We start from the raw sequence: 7,416 nt of genomic DNA, 5'->3' as shown, positions 1-7,416 counted from the left end.
GAAATCTGAGTGCAATGTATTTCAGCAAATATTGGGCAGATTCTGCCTACACAACATGGTGGCCACGCCCACTTGGTGGCCACGCCCACTTGGCCACGCCCCTGGCACCCGGCGATGTATAAGTGGTTGGGGGTCACCACAACATGGGGAACTGTATTATGGGGTCACGGCATTAGAAAGGTTGAGAACCACTGGGCTAAGGGAACTAGGTATGTTTAGCCTAATGAAGAGAAGGGTCAAGGAAGACATAATAGCAGTCTTTCAATACTTGAAGGGCTGTTACAGGGAAGAGGGTGTCAATTTATTCTCCATAGCATGTGAAGGCAGGACAAAAAGCAATGGGTGGATGCTCATCAGAGGGAAAGTCAACCTGAAAATAATGAAGAATTTCCTGACCCTATCTCAATCTAGACCCAAACTACAAGTTTGGTGGTCTCATTTGTTCCAGATAAAAATGTAATGGTCCCAACACAGCTTGAGCATCAGCCACTTTTTAGCCCTCTGACCTTCTCATTACTATCTTGCTTGCTTGATGAAGAATTCTTACGTATTCTCATCCATTCACCAATGCATCCATGCATCCATCCATCCATTCATACAAAACCTAGATTCAACACACTCACTTCAGTAGTTATCTGTGGTAAATACCAAAATTCCCTTTGCCCCTGGACTCTCACACCATAGAGGATGTTCAGCACATCCTGTTTTTATTGAAATTTGTGTTTGAAACTGCATGAAGTATTAATTCAGCTGCTCATAAAGGAATTCCCAAAAAAACCCCATGAGCCATGGTACATCTCCAGTCTTTTAGCAGAACATAAAAGTACAATTACCCATAACATTGCCAAATTTTGCCTTGCTGCTTAAGAATGAGGCAATGAATAGTCCATAACATTGCATTTTTGATACCTTTAACATTTTTCCCTTTCGTTCCTTTTCATATAACTTCTTACTTGCCATTTAATGTATATTTTATGTATTGTGTGTGTGTGTGTGTGTGTGTGTGTGTGTGTGTGTGTGTGTTAGTCAAAGACTATAATAAAGATTGCTATTGCTAATTTTTATCCAGTGGTGGGATGCAAATAATTTAACAACCGGTTCTCTATTAATGACTGTTTTAAGTATATTAAAAAAAGATATATTGAATGGTAGTTTATTATTTCTTGCATTTAATACTTAAATAAGAACAATAAAAAAGGTACACAAAACTAGATGTTATAAGTTTTAAAATATTAATGAAAAAATATTAAATATCTGAGGCACATGTAAAAATCAAGCTAGGGTGGGAGTGGGTGGTAGAGATTTCCCAGGCACCCACTTACCTTGGGACCGCTACAGCCAGACCTCCCACGCCCCAACACCTGTTGTGCCACTGCCCGAGTTCTTTTGTGGTCGCATGCTACATGGCACATTGCGCCACTGCTGCTGCTCATGGTTGCAGACCTCAAGGTTCATCACACCATCCTAACCACCAAAGTCCTGCCACCAAGACAACGGTGTGCGGAGCATAATGGTGAGGGCCATGGTAGCCTTCTAAAGCACCACCACCCCAGGAACTCAAAGCTGCAAACTTCTCCCTGCGGAGAAGCGGAGCCTGAAGAAGCCCCTCTCTGGGCAGAGGAACTCAGTACTGCCTGTCTTCTCAGTGGCGGGACTTTGGCGGTTACGACGGCGGGAGGCTGATGGTGGCGCAGGGAGCCCGAGTGAGGCCTTTCCCCTGTCCCCCCCTGCGGGTTTAGGCAAGAGACGCTCTGGTGAGAAGAAGGCAAGACAAAGGTCGAGCGACGGCTGGCCGCAGAGGGCGCTCCCTGGAACTGGCACGTGGTGGCTGCACATCGAAAGATGAACTGGTCACCCCAGCGTGAACGTTGGGGTTCCTGAAAGAGAGACTGAGAACTTGGGGTTGGTGGTGGTGGGGAAATGAAGTCATTTCCAAGAAAAGGGGAAAGACTTACAAACTAGTCAGGCCTTTCAAACCGGTTTGCAAACTCAACAAAAAAAATAGATAACGGTTCTGCCGAACTGGCTGAATCCCACCGCTTTTATCTCTGAAACAGAAAATCTCCACTAAATCCAAACACTCTATTAGTCTAGAAAATAATACTTGATTTTCATATAAGTGCATGCACATTAATAGTTTTGAGCCACTATTAGAACTCCATCATCATCATCACGCCCATTAAATTATATCTTTTCAGTGTTCTGTGAAATATAAACTGCCTGAAATTTTTTCATCTAATATTCTGAATAGGGAAAAAAGTAATATTCTGCTTCATTCTCCAAACCATATTTCTTAACCCAATTTGTTAGGGTCACAGGCCCTTCCTCTGTGCTGTATTTGTTTCTCTGGCTGTGAAGGCATTAATTCCCTTGACTGCTGGGCACATAACATTTTCTTGGCTTGAGAAAAGCTTGGTAGGTACTTGGCACATATATTTTACTTTTATTCAAATTAAATTACATTAAAATCATTTTGTAACTTAAATAAGTCCTCTGATGCATCCTACGTCTAACTAGTCACATCTCTATTCATAGAAAAAGCTGTGAATATTTATTAAATTAACTGCATTTTAGATGTGCATCTACAGCTATTCCTTATTGGATTGGAAAATCAATGTATAAAATATAAATATTGCTTTTTGCACAAAATAGTAGCTCCTTTTTCTTGCCTTTCTCCATATATTACTCCTGGTCATACATCACATTAAACATTTTGCACTTTTTTTTTTTTTACAAAAATTGGATGCAAACCCAATTGGTTTTAGTTTACAAAACAATAGGTTATGATTTTATATGTGCTAACTCATGCTTCACAACTTATTCAACAGACCAGGGTCAAAACAGAATGTAGCTTAGAACAATGAGGATCTAGCTTACACTTGTCCACATTTCTTCTTTCTATATTCTTAGGGAATAAAAATGAATCTAGACGGTTTTTCAAGGCATTGTAAATTGTATTTCTCAGGAATATGTTGAACTGTGACAGGTTATATACAGGCATGAGATCCAATTTCATATTTCTTTTAAATGCTTGAAACAAAGTCACACAATTCTGTACCACCATATAGTGCAGTATTATAGATCAGGGCTTTTCAACCTTTTCACAGATTGTACCACTTTTAGGACATTACAATATTTGAGTACCACCAGTGCTTAGCAAGGCATCAAAAACTTGATGACTAAAAAAAGGGAGGGATTTGGGGTTATACTGATTAGATTCATTTGTTGTTATAGAAATGACTAGCTTATAATATTATGGAAAAGTAAAAAGTTGAGGTTCAATGTTAATGCTTCCTTCTACTGCAACAGAGGAAGTATGTTCTTTTTCCCTTCTCCCCCTTACTTCCCCCCCCCTTTTTCCTCCCCACTGTGTCCTACTATTTGCTTTTGTATTTTTGTATTTTATTCTATAATCTAATAAAATATTACAAATTGTAAAAAAAAAAGAAAAAAGTACCAGTTTTAATTTCTTTGGTGGCTGTTCCTTTGCTGAATCCCTTTCCCTTTGCACTGACAAATGTATGATGAATTTATCCATGTTTATTAATATGCACCACTACCAGCTAGTTCAGGGGTCTTCAAACTTGGCACTTTTAAGACTTGTGGACTTCAACTCCCAGAATTCCTCAGCCCTCATGGCTGGTTGAAGAATTCTGGGAGTTGAAGTCCACAGGTCTTAAGGTTGCTAAGTTTGTAGACTCCTGAGCTAGCTGGTTGGCCCTTTTTCCTCTCTCCCTTCTGAGCTCTTCTACAGTGTAGTAAGAATACACCCCCCAATCCCTTCCCTGTACCCTTAAAGACACAGGAATCAAGTGCAAAGCAAGAAAATAAAATAAACACAAACTCCGTTTTTTTTCTCTTTAAGCTGCCTCAAGCGTGTCACAATGTTGCAATCGTAGACTGAAAGGCTTCGGCAATTGCGAAAAGCTTTAGCTTTAAATTAAGCCTGTTTACCTTCAAAGAAAACTTTCTAAAAGCCATAGACCACGGGTCGGCAACCCGCAGCAACCGAGCCGCATGCAGGTCTTTGAGCCATCCCCTGCGGCTCCGGAGCCTCCTCCGCCATCTGCAGAAAGAGACAAGGAGAGGCACTTGCACTCCCCCCCTTTCTCTCCTGCGGACTTGCCCCCTCGCAGGGCCCCTGATTGGCCCTGCGCCCGGGTGCCCTGCCCCCTGGGAGAAGGTGGCCAGGAAATCACTTTCCCGGGCTGGCCCCGTCTGAGGCGCACTGGCTGGGGAGCCGTGTGGGGAAGCCCCAAGATCCCCGCTGGGAGCTGCCAGCCCAAGCCTTCACTGAGTGGGCCAGCCCTCCCGCAAACCGTGGCCCCGAGGGAGAGCAGCCCCTCCGATGCCCAGCCAGCGTGACTGTTGGCCAAGCAGCAGCAGAGCCGGATACAGAGGGTCAATGGCGGAGGGAGGGAGGAGGCTCTGAGTCTGTGGAGTACCGCCGCGAAGTGGCCGCGGAGCAGGTGGGGCACCCCCCGGCTTACTTGTACCAGGCGGCAGTCTCGACTGGGGCATTGCTTCCTGGGCCGTCCCCGGGCCGCTGAGCCAGTCACATGTCTCCCTGGGCTGGGCCGGGCCGCAGTCATGGCTGGGCCGGCGACCGGCGGGGGCATTGCTCCCTGGGAAGCTGAGCTGGCCATGTGTCTCCCCGGGCCAGGCGGCAGTCATGGCTGGGGCGGCGGCCAGCGGGGGCATCACTCCCTGGGAAGCCGAGCCACCCATGCGTCTTTCTGGGCCAGGCTGGGCAGTAGTCCTGGCTGGACCAGCAGGGGCATCGCTCCCTGGGAAGCCGAGCCGGCCACGTGTCTCCCTGGGCTGGGCCGGGCGGCAGTCCTGGCTGGGGCGGCGAATGGGCAGCTGCATCCCTTCGTCCTCCTCCGGAGGCAGAACTCCGGCCTCCCGCAGCAGGCTGAGATAGGCGAGCCCGAGCGGCTGTCTACTGCCGCCTCGAAAGATTTGCCGCAGCAGCTCCTTCTCCCCGTCGGCCTCCTCCTCCGCTCCCTCGGAACCTTCGCGCCAAAAGGCGGAAAGAAGAAAGTCCCAGAGAGGGAGAGGAGAAGCCAGGACGGCAGAGCTGCCCATACTTTAAAAATTTAACATGTATGGGAGAGGAGGATACATCACAGCGCAAGGGCATTGTAGGGAAGGCAGGGGGAGGGGGGGAGAAGAGGGATAGGAAGGAAAGAAAACGAAGAAGTTCTGTAGTCACCCAAGAAAAAGCAAATTTAAACACAGTAGCTGCCAGGGAAGGAGGAGGGAGGGGAGGCTTGGCAACTCGCTGGAAGGGACTGGTTCGGGAAAGGCGCAAATCCCAGCCCAGGCCATTTGGCAAAGTCAGGTCTTCAAGCTCTTTCAGAAAGCCAAAAAGGTGAGTGCAGATCTCATTTTGGAAGGCATGATGTTCCAGAGGATGGGTGCCACAGCAGAAAATACTCTTTTTCTGGACTCTGCCAGCTGAAATTCCTTGACCAACAGGATCCTCAGCATGCCTCTTCTTCTGCCATGGATGGGGAACAGGCTAATCCCATTGGAGTGAGGTATTTCCTCAGATAACCGGGGGGCCCAAACCCTGGGCTGTAGATCGGCACCAAGCCCTGGCATGCCAGAAACCAGGCCACAAAAACAAGCAAAGCCCCATTCATGAGATGCAGGCAGCATGCATAACCACACCTTCTCCAGTCCGCAGAAAAACCTCTCTCCATGGAACCGGTCCCTGGTGCCCAAAAGGTTGGGGGCCGCTATCATAGAGGGCTTTAAAGGCAATAACCTACACCTTCAGTTGGAACCAGAAGCAAACTGGCAACCAGTGTAGTTCATGGAACAGCAGTGTATCCACTCTTGAGACTTCAACAGTTCAGGAGGCTGTATTCTGTCCCAGTGCCTCCTTCCTAAGGCTGAGAGAAGGTGACTGTCCCAAGGTCGTCCCAGTGACTTTGTGTCTAAGACAGGAAACTAGAAACTCCTTACTTCTAGCTTGATACCCTAACTGCTATACCAAACTGGCTCTATAGATAACTACACCAAAGAAAATCTCTTTGAATTGTCCAAATCTTTTTTTCCCTCCAGTGTTTCTCAACCTTGACAATTTTAAGGCATGTGGACTTCAACTCCCAGAATTCCACAGCCAGCAATGCTGGCTGTGGAATTCTGGGAGTTGAAGTCCACATGCCTTAAAATTGTCAAGGTTGAGAAACACTGCGTGGTAATCGTAAACCTTTAAACACACAAGAGGCCATCAAAGTTTTCATGAGTTTTCATCTGGGTACTGGATGAAGCAGACTGAGTACGAAAACGTGTGCCGCAGTAATTGGCCTTGTGATTCCGCTGCTGCTGAACTGGAAACTAGTTTCATTGAGTTCAGTGGGGCTTATTTCCAACTGTATCTGGCTTTAATCGCTCGTCGTATTCTTTCTCTGCAAGATAAATCTGTAAAACCAGAACCATATTATAGTTTAGTACAGTGTTTCTCAACCTTGACAATTTTAAGGCATGTGGACTTAAACTCCCAGAATTCCACAGCCAGCATTGCTGGCTGTGGAATTCTGGGAGTTGAAATCCACATGCCTTAAAATTGTCAAGGTTGAGAAACACTGGTTTAGTGGGAAAGCCGGAGCCCTAGTAAATCTATATAAACAACAATTACATTCCCACGAATAGCCATAGAGAAGCTCGCATCTCTAGCACCGCGGAACCTTCCAGACACACGTGCGTACAACCGCCCCTTTCCCTATCGCCGCCTTGTTGCCGTTTTCCCGGCGTGCCTCTGTTCTGAACCATAGAGTAACCGGAGCCCGAGCGGCAGCCCTTTCTGATGTCCTCCCCCGTCTGTGCCTCTGGTTAGTGGCAGTCTTGGGAACGTCGGCGAGCGCTCAACATGGCGGGTGCGGAGCAAGAGGCCATCCCCGTGGAGGAGAAACACCTGAACGGAGAGCTGCTTTTGGATCCCGAGGAAAGAGAAAGTGGCGGCGGGGCCGCCGCCGATGAAAACGCCAAGAAGAAACGCAAGAAGAAAAAGAAAAGCAAAGGAGGCGCAGTCGGTACGAGCGGACCTGGGCCGGGCAAGGCAAGCTAGGCTGGGGAGGCCCGGCCGCGACGGGGAAGGGAAAGGTTGGGAGTGGCCGAGGAAGCAACTTTCCCGAAAGCAAGCGAGTAGTCGTCTGAATATGGGATCGGAGCACTGGGAAGCGTGAGAAGGGAACCGAAGGTGTTGACCATTGTTAAGTTTGCATTCGAGCGGAGCAACAGTGCGTATGGCTGGCCAGGAACCAGCCCTTTTGGTTCCCATGGAAAGGCGCTTGGATGATAACCGGACGATCTCCCTTGTTCGTTATTCCCCGGTCCCCTACCCGCTGCTGCTAGAGAATTTAGAAAATGTTTTCAGAAAGTGGTGGCGAGGAAGAGAAGTCATGT

The 7,416-nt window shown here is 47.4% G+C and overlaps 1 pseudogene; it reads left to right on the top strand.

Moving 5' to 3' along the window:
• The first annotated feature begins 6,813 nt into the window (after positions 1 to 6,813).
• Positions 6,814 to 7,044, top strand: LOC107284795 (annotated as a pseudogene).
• Positions 7,045 to 7,416: the final 372 nt, after the last annotated feature.

This window comes from Protobothrops mucrosquamatus, unplaced genomic scaffold (genome assembly GCF_001527695.2).
Source record: "Protobothrops mucrosquamatus isolate PMUCROS unplaced genomic scaffold, P.Mucros_1.0 scaffold_65, whole genome shotgun sequence".
NCBI lineage: Eukaryota > Metazoa > Chordata > Lepidosauria > Squamata > Viperidae > Protobothrops > Protobothrops mucrosquamatus.
Note: the sequence above shows the minus strand (reverse complement) of the source record. Positions and strands in the feature narration are given on the sequence as shown.